The 15,937-nt window shown below is 40.0% G+C and overlaps 1 long non-coding RNA gene across 2 annotated transcripts; it reads left to right on the top strand.

The window, feature by feature from the left end:
* The first annotated feature begins 719 nt into the window (after positions 1-719).
* On the top strand, positions 720-15,036 carry LOC132514511 (uncharacterized). Of its 2 annotated transcripts, none has more exons than XR_009538836.1 (3): positions 720-752; positions 14,140-14,203; positions 14,901-15,036. It is a non-coding gene; the product is annotated as an uncharacterized LOC132514511 (long non-coding RNA). The 2 variants fall into 2 exon arrangements; XR_009538837.1 differs by lacking the exon at positions 720-752 and adding an exon at positions 1,699-1,816.
* Positions 15,037-15,937: the final 901 nt, after the last annotated feature.

Consider the following 15,937-nt stretch of genomic DNA (forward strand, 5'->3'; position numbering starts at 1 on the left):
GTTGCTCTGCGGCATGTGGGATCTTCCCTGATGAGGGCTCGAACCCGTGTGCCCTGCATTGGCAGGAGGATTCTTAACCACTGCGCCACCAGGGAAGCCCGAGCCAGTCATTCTTATAACCCACCAGGCACATCAACCAGCCATGAACTAGACTGATTTAATAGATATAAATTTATAGCCTGTTTCACAGTGTGCAGGATGAGAACTAAAGAGCCCTAAATGGCTTTCATGCAGGAAGAGGGTAGAGTGTAGTGCCCGAGAGGGAAGCTTCATAGGTGAGAGCCAAGTGCTAAAAGCAGCTGCTCGTGACATTTCCGTCAGCAGTCCTCCCTCCTTCATTGTGTATGAGGTACACATCAGATGTTCTGGTTTATGATTTCAGCTTCAGAGGACATACCCTTTGAGATCTAAGCTCATGTGTCTCTCCCTGGCATGGTTCCTGTTCATTAACTGAACACTAAGCCCATCTGAGACTGATAACTAAATGCTGAGAATACTGGAACCCCTTTCTCCTACCTTCAAGGAGGTCTGGGATCTTGTGGAGCGGTTAAGTCTTAGGCCCAGGTGCCTAGTTGCTGTACTTGCTAGAAGGGGACAAAGCACAGGCTACCAAAAAGATTCTGTCCAGATGCCAGAACCATGTCAGACACAAGGTCACATACAGCTGCTGTCTTCTGTTTGTATCAACCAAAGGACAGTGTATTCTGTTTCCTTTGGAAGACACAGTAGAGACTAACTCATGGAGGTCCCAGGTAAGCCCCACTATATCTGTTAGGTAGACCATACCTATGGAGGGCAAGTCTTTGCCTTTTCATATTGTGTACACCTCTCCAGGTAAATAAAGTAGAAAAAAATCTATTATTTACAGGGGAGATGACAGAGGAAAGCCCTTACAGGCTTCTGCATCTTTGATTCAAGAGCACAGATCCTGATTTGACTGAGATGTCAGCAAATGAAATGATAAGTTTGCATACCACCTAAGAATCTCCAAAAATTTAAAAGTTCCTGATATTCTGATAATTTAAAAATATATTAATTTAGAGATTTCCATTAAGTATTGGTGTTGAAAACTGTTACTTGCTTCCAAAAATGCTGGGTCAGATAATCACTCGGATTACTTCCCCAAATTATCTCATGCGACTATGAAAACCATGGTAAAGTAAACGCCAAAGGGTTTTCTTTATAAAGAACAAAAATTACATAATGATGACAATAATCTGTTCTGATCTAAATGACAGCAGTCTCTGAGCACCAAGGCTGCTTGCTTTATCGTTAGGAAGCCACATTTAAATGAGTTTTGTGTCAGAAATCTTTTCATAACCGGATATTAGACCCAATTTGAGGTGACTTGAAAGATGGATTTGCTTTGAAAGGAGGGTGTTAAAGTGAGTAGTGAGGTGATATCAGGGCTTCTTAGTCCACGTTATTACCTCTTATAATCAGTCTGTGGCCTTGAGGAAGGTAGCTGGGTGAAAAGGGAGGATGTGAGAGATATTTAAATCAGCATCATGAAGTTGTATTTATTGGTGCTGTTTCAAATGGGCTACTCTGAAGATAACTACAGTGTATGGGTATTTTTTTGGGTGGGGGAGGCAAGTGCCAATTCAAAACCAGGAAGAAAAGCTATGTTATTATGTTATTTAAGATATAGTAAAATCCTAAAATTTTTCCATTTCTTTTCTCAGACTTAAAAGAACACAGTTGCCAACTATTACATTATACAATAAGTAGAAAGGAAGAAAGATGAGATAAAGATTCTAGGAATTAGAAAATCCAATTATTGTTTGGATTCTAAACACTATATCTGTGCCCTTGGGTAAGTTTAGACTGTATTTTTTCATCTATAAAATAAAGGGAGTTGGATTAATTATTTCTAACTCATCCCCCAGTTTGAATAGTCTATGGTTTCATCTGACAGGCAGACTCTCCCCCTTTGTCATCCTTGTTGTGGTATATGGAATGCTCAGTCTTTTCCAGTTTAAAAAAAAAAAAAATCAATTACCACAGGTGCTTAAAACAAAATAGCTCTCTTATATAAAGTATATTCCTTTTTTTTTCAGGTAGTCATGGCACAACTTAAAAATATAAAAAAATATCCAAATAAAGATATAAAGAAAATAAATACCACCCTATAATCCCACCACTGAGTAACATTCTTAACATTTTGAGCTATAATCTTCTAATGTTACTTTTGTGCTCATACTTTACTTAAAAAATAAAATCCTGATGGATTTGTACTTAGTGTTTTGAAATCTTCATTCTTTAATAATACCTCATAAATATTCCCCATATTTTTCTAAAGCATGATTGTTTTTCACGGCTACATTTGTAATCCAACATTTAGAAAAACCAGTTTTTTAGAAAAATATTTCTTTATTTTGGCTGTGCCAGGTCTTAGTTGTGGCACGCGGGCTCCTAGCTGTGGCGTGTGAGATCTAGTTCCTTGACCAGGCATCGAACCCAGGGCTCCTGCATTGGGAGCATGGAGTCTTAACCACTGGACCACCAGAGAAGTCCCGAGAAAAACCACAGTTTAACTCACCTATTATCGTTAAACATCTAGGTTATGTATAGTCTTTATTATAAATAACACTGCACTGAAAAAACCTGTACAAGAATATATGATTATTTCCTAAGGATAAATTCTCATAACTAGAATTACTCCTACTAGCCATGTATGAGAGTGCTGGTTTCCAGATACTCTTGAGAGTTATAAAACTGTTTTTATAATTTAAATACGTCTTTGCCAATATGTCTTGTGAAAAACTCTTACATAATTAATTTACTTTTTAATACAGCAGGTTTTTATTAGTTATCTGTTTCATACATATTAGTGTATATATGTCAATCCCAATCTCCCAGTTCATCTCACCCCCATCCCCACTTTCCCCCCTTGGTCTGGACTTGATAATTCAGAGAAATCCCTGTCGATATCCATATCTGATTATTATTGAATACTATTCTGTATTTTACTTTGGTCATTTGCATTTCTTTCTTTGGTTAAATGTCTATTCCCATTCTTTTGCCCATTTCCCCACTTGCTCACCACTTTTCTTTTTGAGATATCCTCAAATGCTTCACTTTTTTCAATGGGGTAGAGTTTAGAAGGTGCCCTGCAGATTCAGGGAGATTCAGGTTTTTAAATTTTATTCATTTTTTATTAAAGTATAGTTGATTTACAATGTTGTGTTAGTTTCAGGTATACAGCAAAGTGATTGAATGAGTTCCGTTTTGAGAGCACACGTATAAGTCCAATTTGTTCATAAGTCCAACAAAGTTAACCTAGGTACCCAACTAACACAATCAGCTATATAGTACTGTACTGCAATAGGTTTACATTACTTTTAGCACAAATAATACATAAAAAACAAACAAAAAATAAAGAAAACGTTTTTAATCTTACAGTACAGTATCTTGAAAAGTACAGTAGTACCAGCTACATCACTGCTGCTTTGAAGCTTGCTTCCAAACATCCTGGGCTTGAAATAAAGATACTGTACTCCTGTACTCTATATGGTACTGTACAGTAAAGTACACAAAAGCACAACTACTTGTAGAGGATGAACATGTGACAATGTATGCCAGACACATGAACCAACTTATGTGATTGGACATGGGAACGTATGTTCGCATCTTTGAAAGTTCACAACTTGAAGGTTCGTACGTATGGGACTTACTGTATGTACAGTTTTTCAGATTCTTTCCCATTATAGGTTATTACAAGATGCTGAATACAGTTTACTAAGCTATACAGCATCTTTCATTGCGGTGCACAGGCTCTTTGTTGCGGTGCGCAAGCTTCTCTCTAGTTGTGGTGCACAGGCTTAGTTGCCCTGTGACATGTGGGATCTCAGTTCCCCGACCAGGGATCGAATCCATGTCCCCTGCATTGGAAGGCAGATTCTTAACTACTGGACCACAAGGGAAGTCCCAATAATGAAATATTTTTAATTTTATTTATGTTTTTGTTTTTGGCTTGTTGGGTCTTCGTTGCTGCTCATGGGCTTTTTCTAGTTGTGGCGAGCGGGGACTACTCTTTGTTGTGGTGCGCAGGCTCTCCTTGTGGTGGCTTCTCTTGTTGCGGAGCATGGACTCTGGGCGCATGGGCTTCAGTAGCTGTGGCTCGCAGACTCAGTAGTTGTGGCGCACGGGTTTAGTGGCTCCACGGCATGTGGGATCTTCCTGGACCAGGGATCAAACCTGTGTCCCCTGGATTGGCAGGCAGATTCTTATCCACTGCGCCACCAGGGAAGTCCCTGAAATACTTTTAGAAAGATATTAAGACTTCATTAATTTTTTGCATTGAACATTAATAAATCTTAAACATCAGTAAGCCAATACTGGATAAACTGGAGGAAAACACATGGCAGGTATTCAAGTTTTAAATGTACAACTTCCTAGACTGTATCAAAATTATGATGGCAGAAAAATTTACATTCAGATATTTGACAATTTGACTCATCAGATTATGTGGGTGGATTGGCTAGGTAAATAAAAAGGCAAAAACCTTGGAAGTGGCTACCTTCGTTAGAACGTTCTAAAAAACAAAACAAAACAAAACAAAAAGCTTTCAGTGATCCTGACAGATGCGGTGCTCTTTAGACCCCTTAGGAAAAACACTAAGCTAGAAACAATGGAAACCCACAGAACCCCCTTGCTGGACTCTGACTTACTGGCTGAGCAGGTTATTGTTGATAGCTGATCATTCAAAAGAACAACTTGTAACATCATGTACAGAATCACAAAGCACATTTTCACATAGCTTATTGCCCCTTTACCTTTATTCTGAGCCTATACAGATTCTTTTCTGAGCATGTATTTATTATTATTCTCTTTCCTCTTTTTTTATTTTTGTTTTTTGTGTTTTTTGGTTGTTTCATGTGTATAACTATATTTACAATTTATTTTTTAGAAAAGGTAGAAGTTTGTGATAAGTTTTTGATTCTGTAACAAACACTGTCCTATTAAGGAAATCATTTCACGGTCTTTTCTGGAGCATCTTTTTACTAAAACTTTAATATTGAAATGTGCTGGTCATGATATTGAAATTAATCTAATGTACCCAAAGAGCAATAAATCTTATCCATTAGAAACTGTTAAGTGAAAAAAGGAGAGGTACAGAATAGTATATACAGTATGCTACCATTATATATATATAAAAAAATCTATGTATATACTTATATATACATAGAATATCTCTAGAAGCGTATAAAAGTAACATATTAATAAAAATACTACTGGTAATATTAGTTGACTGTGGGGAGGTGAGGTGAATGGCTGAGGAACTGGGATGTAAGATTTCTTTTTCACTGTATATTCCTTTGTATTATTAAAATTTTGTCCCATGTACAGGAATTAACAAATTTTTACAAATAATTTAATTATAAAAATCTTACTACACATAGTAACTATTCAATAAATATGGAATGAATGAGTGAATGGATGAATTAAGTACAATGAATGAATGTCTTAAACATGCACTTGGATTACTAAAGCCTTGTGGAATCCGTAAGTATAGCAGTGGTATTGCTAAAATGGATGGCTAAAACGGTAGCAAACTTTCTGTAAACACCTTCAGAAATGGCAGAAGTGTGGTGCAGCCAGGAAAAGTGCTTTGGTTAATAGAACAACAACATTTTTATAATTGGTTCTAGGCTAGTGCTTTAAAAATTCCTAAGTTGGGACTTCCCTGGTGGTGCAGTAGTTAAGAATCCGCCTGCCAATGCAAAGGGACATGGGTTCGAGTCCTGGTCCAGGAAGATCCCACAAGCCAAGGAGCAACTAAGCCCATGTACTACAACTACTGAGCCTGCACTCTAGAGCCCACGAGCCACAACTGATGAGTCCATGTGCCACAGCTACTGAAGTCCACACGTGCTAGAGCCCGTGCTCCACAACAAGAGAAGACACTGCAATGAGGGGCCCGTGCACCACAACGAAGAGTAGCTCCCGCTCACCACAGCCAGAGAAAGTCCGTGAGCAGCAACGAAGACCCAACACAGCCATAAATAAATAAATAATTCCTAAGTAAACAGAGCCAGATTATCTTCCATCCCCTAAATCTACGGAAGAATTACTAATTGGCAAAAACACCTCTTGTTTTTGTCAGGTGTCAGGTCCCGGGACTTCCCTGGTGGTCTGGTGGGTAAGACTCAGCACTCCCAATGCAAAGGGCCTGGGTTCAATCCCAGGTCAGGGAACTAGATCCTGCATGCATGCCACAACTAAGAGTTCACATGCTGCAACTAAAGATCCCGCATGCTGCAACGAAGTTCCCGTGTGCCACAGCTAAGACTTGACACAGCCAAAATAAATAAATTTTTTTTTCTAAAAAAGGTCCAAGCTTGTCTAGTGGCAGTTTTATCAAACTTCTTCTCACTGCTAAACAGTGAAATTTCATAACTGCATGAAACTAAATGTCTTAAGAAGAGAAACAAAGTCTGAATTGGAAGAAAAAACTAGTCATTTTGTTAGATTCTAAATTGAACCAATCCATTACTCTTTATTACATTACAAGGGATAAGGAACTTTCACATATATATATATATATATATATATATATGGCATATATTTGCTGACCTGGCCAATATTTTTCTGAAAAATTATGAAATGTAGAGCAAGCAAACTTCAAATCAACATTTTTACTGCATCTTTTACTTCAGTGAAGCTAATCAAGGATTTATACCAAGAGCAAAGTTACTTGAGGCTTTGTTTGCTGCTTCCTATGCTAAGATAAGCAAACCAAGTACCAGCTGTGTCCTCAGGTCAAGTCTCGAGGGCAAGCATGGACCTAAAAAGTGATAGTTTATTGGAGTCAAAATAATAAAGAGACGACACTGGAATTCTAGTTATTCTTGTTGGGGAGGTGAAGGCTGAATTGTGGAATTTACTGCAGCACAGATTTTTAAAGCGTTTTGCCAGAAAAATAAAAGACAATCAGATAAAAGTGGCTTTACATTAAGCAACTCTATATAAAATGCTTACAACAGTGCCTGGCACAGAGGCCGTGCTATATAAATGTTAGTTGTTATTTACCATCATTATTATGCTGACACCACTTTGAAATAATCAACCAAGTTGTACTAGCATATACGTAAGTTTATATAAAGCAATCTGTATGATACCAGAAGAAACAGTCCCTGTTTGTAAGAAGTTTATAGCGATACATTGGGAAGGAGAAAAGACAGAAAGTTAAATTATTAAAGAAAAAAATATTTAAGTTTCTTTGATGTAATGTCCTTTGCTAGTTCAGCTGGAGTCCTGCATCAAAGGTTGAGAGAAGTTCATAGCCTATTCTTTTTTTTTTTTAACGTTTTTATCGGAGTATAATTGCTTTACAATGGTGTGTTAGTTTCTGTTTTATAACAAAGGGAATCAGTTATACATATACATATATCCCCATATCTCTTCCCTCTTGCGTCTGTCTCCCTCCCACCCTCCCTATCCCACCCTTCTAGCTGGTCACAAAGCACCGAGCTGATCTCCCTGTGCTATGCAACTGCTTCCCACTAGCTATCTATTTTACATTTGGCAGTGTATATATGTCCATATATACACTACCACTCTTTCACTTTGTCCCAGCTTACCCTTCCCGCTCCCCGTGTCCTCAAGTCCATTCTCTAGTAGGTCTGCGTCTTTATTCCCGTCTTGCCCCTAGGTTCTTCAGAACCATTTTTTTCTTTTTTTAGATTCCATATATATGTGTTAGCATACGGTATTTGTTTTTCTCTTTCTGACTTACTTCACTCTGTACGACAGACTCTAGGTCCATCCACCTCACTACAAATAACTCAATTTCGTTTCTTTTTATGGCTGAGTAATATTCCATTGTAAATATGTGCCACATCTTCTTTATCCATTCATCTGTCGATGGACACTTAGGTTGCTTCCATGTCTTGCATAGCCTATTCTTTTTAAACCAGAGATCACTGATATAAACAGAAATTACACAGTAATAGCTTATTGCTTTTCAACAATTTTCATGTCATAAAACTTTTTTTTTTAAACTAGCATCTATCTGGTCTTTTTTTAAATATAAATTTATTTATTAATTTTTAAACTTTTGGCTGCGTTGGGTCTTCGTTGCTCCACACAGCCTTTCTCTAGTTGTGGCTAGTGGGGGCTACTCTTCATTGCGGTGCATGGGCTTCTCATTGTGGTGGCTTCTCTTGTTGTGGAGCATGGGCTCTAGGCACACGGGCTTCAGTAGTTATGGTGCGTGGGCTCAGTAGTTGTGGCTTGCAGGCTCTAGAGCACAGGCTCAGTAGTTGTGGCACATGGGCTTAGTTGCTCCTCGGCATGTGGGATCTTCCTGAACCAGGGCTCGAACCCATGTCCCCTGCATGGGCAGGCAGATTCTTAACCACTGTGCCACCAGGGAAGTCCCCGTGTCATAAAACTTAACTGAATGAAATTCTATATGTATTTTGAATATAAGAATAAAAATTCCCAGGGAAGTCAGGTCCTTGAGTGGGGGCCTACAGAGTAATTTTTTTTTTTTTCCTGGTAAGGATAGAATGCCAAGAGGAAGAGGCCAGGGGCTTCCCTGGTGGCGCAGTGGTTGAGAGTCCGCCTGCCAATGCAGGGGACACGGGTTCGTGCCCTAGTCCGGGAAGATCCCACATGCCGCGGAGCGGCTGGGCCCGTGAGCCATGGCCGCTGAGCCTGCGCGTCCGGAGCCTGTGCTCCGCAACGGGAGAGGCCACAACAGTGAGAGGCCCGCGTACCACAAAAAATACAAACAAAAAAAAAAAAAGAGGAAGAGGCCAGGAGGAAGGCTGCTAGAGACCTGGATACGTGGGAATCTCTTTAGGCTTCATCTATGTTTGCCTCCATTTCTGAACACCTTTTACCTTTTGATACCTTCCAGTCTAAAAGACAAAGGGAGGAGGGATAAAAGGAACAGTACTATAGCTGTATTGGATAATCAAGAGGTGGAAAATGTTCTTCAGTGAGCTAAAATTATCTTGCAATCTCTTTGAAAAGAAGTAAGCAAAAATCTTTTTGAAGAGGAAGTCCCAATTTCTAGTAGAGACTGTCCTAGAAAGGTTAACTTTCCAAGTTGACAGACAGTCATACCAAATGCTAACAGAGAATTTAAATTGTCCCTGCAATACACAGATAGAAAATTCTTGGGGTGTTAGGCCTTTTTAATCTACCTTAAAAACATTACCTTTCCTTCTCTCTCCCCAGCTTTCTCCCCTCATGTGAAAATAAAGGAGAAACTTAATTTGCTTTGCTGACCTGAGGAAAAGTTTTCTATATGAAAAATGTATAAATTAGATCATAAAATGTTTATATGGCTATCTAATACTCTTAAGATCTGAATTCTATGACTTCTGCATTCTTGTTAGCTGACAACACATTAGAAGTTTGGAATGCCTGAATTTTAAAGTACAAAGACTGCATCCATTTTTGCTTGAAGTCCTTAAAATTTCAGGAGATCCACTAACAGCCTAGAAGAGCCCTTCCCTTGGATTGGCAAGCCTTATGAATATGTAATGTTTTAGAGAGAGCGAGATATGGAATTTAATTATCAAGCCAAAGCTTTTTCCAAAATAATCATGTGCCCACAGGAATGAAATAGGAAATGAAACACACTACATTTAATTTGGATTAGGAGGTGGCCTTCCTAAGCAATTTATTAAAGTGTAAACAGTAATTATGTAGAAAGAACCTGGTGAGTAAATATGATAATTATGAAACTTATTAATTCACATTAATTAGTGGGGCAGCTAAACTGGATTACAAGGAGGTTTGAATTATATAATAGAATTACTAAAACTACTCCCTTGTTAGTCTGTCTGCTTCTCTTTCATCTCCATGTTATTCTGTATACAGCTCACCTGGTACACGGAGGAAGTGCTTTCTCTGAAGAAACAGCATGTAAAGCTAAGGCTCAGGGTTGGGACTATAAAACATCCATCTATTTCCTGCCTCTTACCCTCCTCATCCCCATCCCTCCCTATGACCTCAGAGTTTTAGATAAATGAAAATCGTCCAGCATTTAAGAGCACAAGCTATGAGACCTAGGTTTAAACCTCAGCCTTTTAGTAATTATAAGCTAAAAAATACCCACTTTATGACTAAGCATAAGAATAGCTTAATAACATACCTATAAGTTTGGGGGAATGGGATGGGATTTTCCTAGATTCTTGGTGGAAGGTCTTTGTTAAGAAGCATGGTTGCAGCAACAAGGAACTCCTCCGCTAAGTCCTGGTGTCCATACCTCACTCATCCCATTGGATTCTGTAAGTGGGCTTGGTAATCAACATAGCCTGCATTATATATTCCCATGTTACGGTTGAAGCATATTTGGGCTGTGTTTCATGCATGATGTGGTCTCACCTGGGTTGGTAAATGCAATGACTAGCAAACCAGAGGGGATACATATGAAGTTGGAAGGCTCCAAGATTAATTTATCTTTTCATTGGAAACAGGAGCAAAAACCCCATTATTTCATTATTATTGTTTTGGCCTGAAGCAACATGAAAGGCATACCTAATCTTCTACGTGGATGGTTGCCCTGATGTTTGTTGCCTGTTTGCAGTTTATGGCTTTGTGCTTCGTGTTGTTGCTGGCATGTAACTTCTCCAGATTCTGGTTCCTGGTGATGTGGCTATGGCAAGCATACATGAGACAAATCAATGAGGGAGTGGTGAAAAATAAAAAAACCACAGCTGCAGTAGAATGGTATATTCTGAGCTTGGTAAGAGTTACTATGCTTCTGGTTTGGGGGCACTGAAGAGACCAGGTATCCCGGAGGTAGGTATCATAGAATAAAGGATATTCTGCTACAAGATATTTCAGTTTCTTTTTTGCTACTAGATTAGAAATGATAAACAGTAAGAGGCATTATGTAGATCTAGAAGACTTAAAGAGGGCTCTCCCAAAGCAGGGTAAAATTAAAGCCCTCAGTCTGAGACCATGAGTTTGAGACACTAGGGAGAAAATAACTTGTCTTTAGCAGTTGGTTTGGAGTCTGGGGCTGGAGGCTGTCCATTGCAAATGATGAAGCAGGCCATTTCAGTTACTGTGGCCATGGTGACCAAAATGGAACCATGGGCCTGGAATGGGAGAAAACTGTGGGTGAAACTGTAAGACAATCCACAGGGTCTCAAACTTGAATCCTGATCTGCCAAAGGTCGTAATGGAAGGAGAATCTCCTCATAGGGAGGGGACTGCCAAATCTTGTAACTAAGACCTTTGTTTGAGACTAAGCTTTTCCTTGAAGATCTTTCATAAATCACCACTGACACCATGGGGAGGACTTGGGGGCCAGGAAGGAGCACTTCCCTTTTTGCCTGCTTCTTAAATTCTTCAGCAGAGACCAATGTGGAACAGACTAGCCTGCTGCAATATTTGTTCGCCCTACTCCCCATCTGCCTACCCGTTCCTCACTTTCTAACCCCCACGCAATTTCCTGTCGTTGTTTTCCCCTTTATATTGATTAAATATAAAGTGTTAGTAATTTAAAGAATTCTATTTTCTTTTGAATTAGCGAATAATGTATTATGCAGAAATGTCGAGCAAACTTGTACTGTTAGTGCTACACGGGAAAGTGCTTCATTTGAAACACGTGAACTTGGATGCCTAGATGGATAGATTAAACTTGACTGAAGTTCAAGGATAAGTAGGGTGATGCATCAATAGGCAGACTAACAAAACATGAATATTTACCTTCATTTTTGGGTCTCCAGGAAAACCTCTTTGCCTGGGTCCTACTAGGCAGCTCTGTGGCAGAGGCCATTTCCCCAGACTCAGTGAGGAGAGCCCTCAACGTTTCTTACCTCCTCTAAGTCCAAACCCTAAGAAAGTAAATCCAGAAATGCCATCTTGCCTGTTCCATGCTGCAAGTATTCCTGTGTGAGATTTCTCTTCTTTGAATGATCAATGATGAGAACATTTACCTTATTTAGGGAAATCTTCACACCCTGCCCAGAGGGGTATGGCCTTATTCTATGACCACAAAAAATAAGGCTGTCAGGGTAAAAAACAATAGGCATGACATCTGAACTCATGATTTGTGCAAAAGGAAAGCGGGTGGAGAGAGGCTTCACTCTATTAATACACAGCTCAGAAGTTAGGCTGACAGCCCTGGACCTCACCTGGGCACAGGTGTCACAGGTGCTGTATGGTGCAGGGCACTGTGGCAGATTCGGGGTTCTCAGAGGTCACCACAGATTGATTTTTGTGCTTTATCAACGCCTCATCTTGTACACCAGTGCAGCAGTTATCAAGGTCCAGTTAGAACACCCAGGCCTGACTCCCCAAGCAAGTGGATACATAAAGTTAGTCATTATGATCTAAGAGGCTTCCTTCGCTGCATGCACCCCTCTTCCGAGTCACACCAGGTTTGAGGTACAGCTGTTCAAGGAGTTCCAACTGCCTGCTGCTGCTGTTGGGTAAGGGCCATAAGGTCCAAGCTCTCACGCTGAAAGATCTCACAGCGTGCAATGTGGGAGCCAGGACACCCAGAACTTCCTGGAATATAGGTGATCTTAAAATTTAGCTGTTGAAAAGATATCCCAACATCTCCACCCCAACTTACCTGCCCAGAGGTTCACAACTACCCTGATTCAGATAAGCAGGGGGTAGTTCCTTTTGAACTCTCTAGTTTCAAAGGCAGCTTCCATAGCCAACAGTTTTGTTTTATTTATTTATTTTTGGCTGCATTGGGTCTTCGTTGCCGCGCGCGGGCTTTCTCTAGCTGCGGCGAGCGGGGGCTACTCTTTGTTGTGATGCGTGGGCTTCTCATTGTGGTGGCTTCTCTTGTTGCGGAGCACGGGCTCTAGGCACGCGGGCTCAGTAGTTGTGGCTTGCAGGCTCTAGAGCACAGGCTCAGTAGCTGTGGCACATGGGCTTAGTTGCTCCGTGGCATGTGGGATCTTCCCGAACCAGGGCTCAAACCCGTGTCCCCTGCATTGGCAGGTGGATTCTTAAACACTGCATCACCGGGAAAGCCCTGGCCAACAGTTTTTATAATGACTGTTTAGCTTTACCGGGGTAGAAGCAACCTAGAACATGGTCTTCCTAAGATGGCCTTCAAAGTCTATTGATTAGTCTCCTATGGTATTATCAGTTACAAATGACAATTTCTACTCATATTTATACTGAAAACTAAATAATGACTACTTCCTGTTAATTCCAGACAATGCTGATTATGTGACTTTGGGGCAGTTACTTAACATCTCTGTGTGTTACCTCTGTAACTGTATCTGTCTGTAAAATAGGGATTATATTAGTACCTAGTCCAGAAACTTTCCTGGTGGTCCAGTGGCTAAGACTCTGCACTCCCAATGCAGGCGGCCCGGGTTTGATCCCTGGTCAGGGAACCAGATCCCCCATGCCGCAACTAAAGATCCCACATGCCGCAACTAAAATATCCCACGTGCCACAACTAAGACCTGGCACAGTCAAATAAATATTTTTTAAAATAATTTTAAAAAATAGCACCTAGTCCATAGCATTTTTATGAGGAGTCAATGAGTTAATATGTGTAAAAAGCTTAGATCGATGCCTGGCATATACTGAATATTCCCTAAATCTTAGCCATCATCAATTTATCGTTATTGTTATTCCCCCACCCTCAGCCCACCTGCCTAGAATACTAAAGACAGCAAGGGAGGGAGGGAGGGAGGGAGGGAAGAAGGAAGCAAGAAAGGAAGAGACAAGAGAGAGGAAAAAAAGAAGGAAGGGGCAAGCTCAGGGTTAGCCGGGGTCAAGGAAGTAGACAGGCTAGCAAATATGTAGGACCATGCCTAAAAGGAATGCTTGCTAGCAAAGGTCCTAAACAGTGATGTAGGTTACAAACAGCATAGGCCAAAACTAGCCTGTGCTGGCAGAGACAAGAAGCAGGAGACAAAAGCCATATCAGACCACTGAATGGAATAAGGGTATGGGAACTGGACTGCCATAAGGAGAGCCTTATGCAGTTTCGCTGAAAACAAACTGAATTAGAGGATAAATAGGTCAAAAAGGAATATTCTTGTTACCTGTTCCCCATATGGACTGTTCTGAACTTTTCATTTTCCACATTCCCAATTAAATTGCTATAAATGTTAAATGGGGGGAATGTTCTTAATCTATTAAGTATTATTGTTTTAAAAGAATCCTTTCCTGTTATTTCCTACGTCACAGAAATGATGGAGTAACTGGGGGAATGTAAATGAAGTACACAGTTGAATTCCAGAGAAAATACACGGTAATTTTATTATTCTCGTTTTCCAGATAAAGCAGTTGAGTAACTTTCTCAACTTGAATAGTAACTAGTTGTTATGAACTTTCAAATTTTGCATTTGCATGTCTCATCTCATTACTAATTTCTGAAGTTATAACTCTTACCTTGAAATCTTCAGAAGTTTTGTTCACTTACTGACAAGCTTGCAAACTGCCTATCAACCTTTAAAATAGAAAAGTGTACCTAGAAAATGTTGTGATGAAGGCAAAAGCCACTAGGGAGCACCATACCTTCTCTGATTTTGAAAGACCCCATGATGAAATGCTTTTATCTTAAAGACTGCTTGGAACTGTAAGAACCTGGAGCCTAGAGATCTGGTTCTTCCGATCATGCCACTTATTAGATGGGTGGCCTTAGAAAAGCCTTTTAGCTTCCCCAGACCTTAATTTCACTTTCTGTAAAATGTAGGGGGTTATGCTAGATGATCTTCAACCTCCTCTCAGCTCTAAATTTCTGATCTTATGCTTACTAGTTTACCTCTTCAGTGTCTCATGGATTAATCAGGAAGAAAACCTGGCAGAAAAGCAAAAATTTTACCTGTGTCATTTCATTATTTTTGCCAGCTCACCCACGCCGTTTCTACTTTTTCAGCTAAGAACACTGGAGTTGGTTTTTTTTTATCTTTTACTTTGTTTCCTTTATTTATTTTTTGGCTGCGCAGCATGTGGGACCTTCGCTCCCCAACCAGGGATCGAACCTGCGTCCCCTGCATTGGAAGTGTGGAGTCTTAACCACTGGACAGCCAGGGAAGTCCCACCTTGGGGATGCTTCTGATCTTTGCCTCATACACTTTATGGACAAATTATACCAATATTAATTCATAAACATTTGTAGAGCACTTTCCAAGTTTCACTGCTTTTGCGAATACTATCTTATTTGACTCACAACAGCTCAGGCTGGTAGATATTACCTTCAACTTATCTGGTAAGAAAACTGAGGCCAGAATAGGTCAGTGAATTAACTGCCTAAAGTAACAGGGATAATAAGTTATGGGAACAAGTCTGATTCCAAAGCCTATGTTCTTTTCACAACACTACAGATCCTACTAGGAGCAGATCCAGATTTTATGGGGCTTGAGGTATATATAATTTTGGTGGATAGCTTCAAGAAAAGGAATACAAAACTACAATACAACACTAAGTATGATCCTGTGACTACACTGTTAGGACCAAATGAGGGAACTTTAGAGTTAATCTTTAGGATTCAATTTCATGGTTTCCCATGGTTATACATTTATTTAGTGCTTACTATATGCCAGACACTAAAGTAAATACTGACTTTATTATCATAACAACTCTACGGGGAAGGTAGTGCTCTTGTTTTACAGAGCAGAGAATGAGGGAGGGTCAGAGAGGTAAAATGATTTGCCTAGGGACAAAGAGCTAGTTAAGTGCCAAGTATCAAAGTTGGAATTCAGATCTGATCCTGGGTCCATATCGTTAATCTACCACACTATACTCCTCTATAAGCCTTCTTTTGAGGTTTCCTGGAAATCATCTTATTCTACTACTTACCACTACATTCCATTGTTCAGGTCCTGATAGTTCACCTCTGAACCAGTCCTAGTTTGTCTCCCTAATTCAACTCTCCTACCACCTACCCTGAATGCTGCTACTACCCTAACAGTCCTGAAGCACTGCCGTTCTAAATCCCGACCACCCGAAACACCTGAAGAGCCTTACTTCTCTGCATTTATTA

The sequence above is a fragment of the Lagenorhynchus albirostris genome, chromosome 2 (genome assembly GCF_949774975.1).
Source record: "Lagenorhynchus albirostris chromosome 2, mLagAlb1.1, whole genome shotgun sequence".
NCBI classification, from domain to species: domain Eukaryota; kingdom Metazoa; phylum Chordata; class Mammalia; order Artiodactyla; family Delphinidae; genus Lagenorhynchus; species Lagenorhynchus albirostris.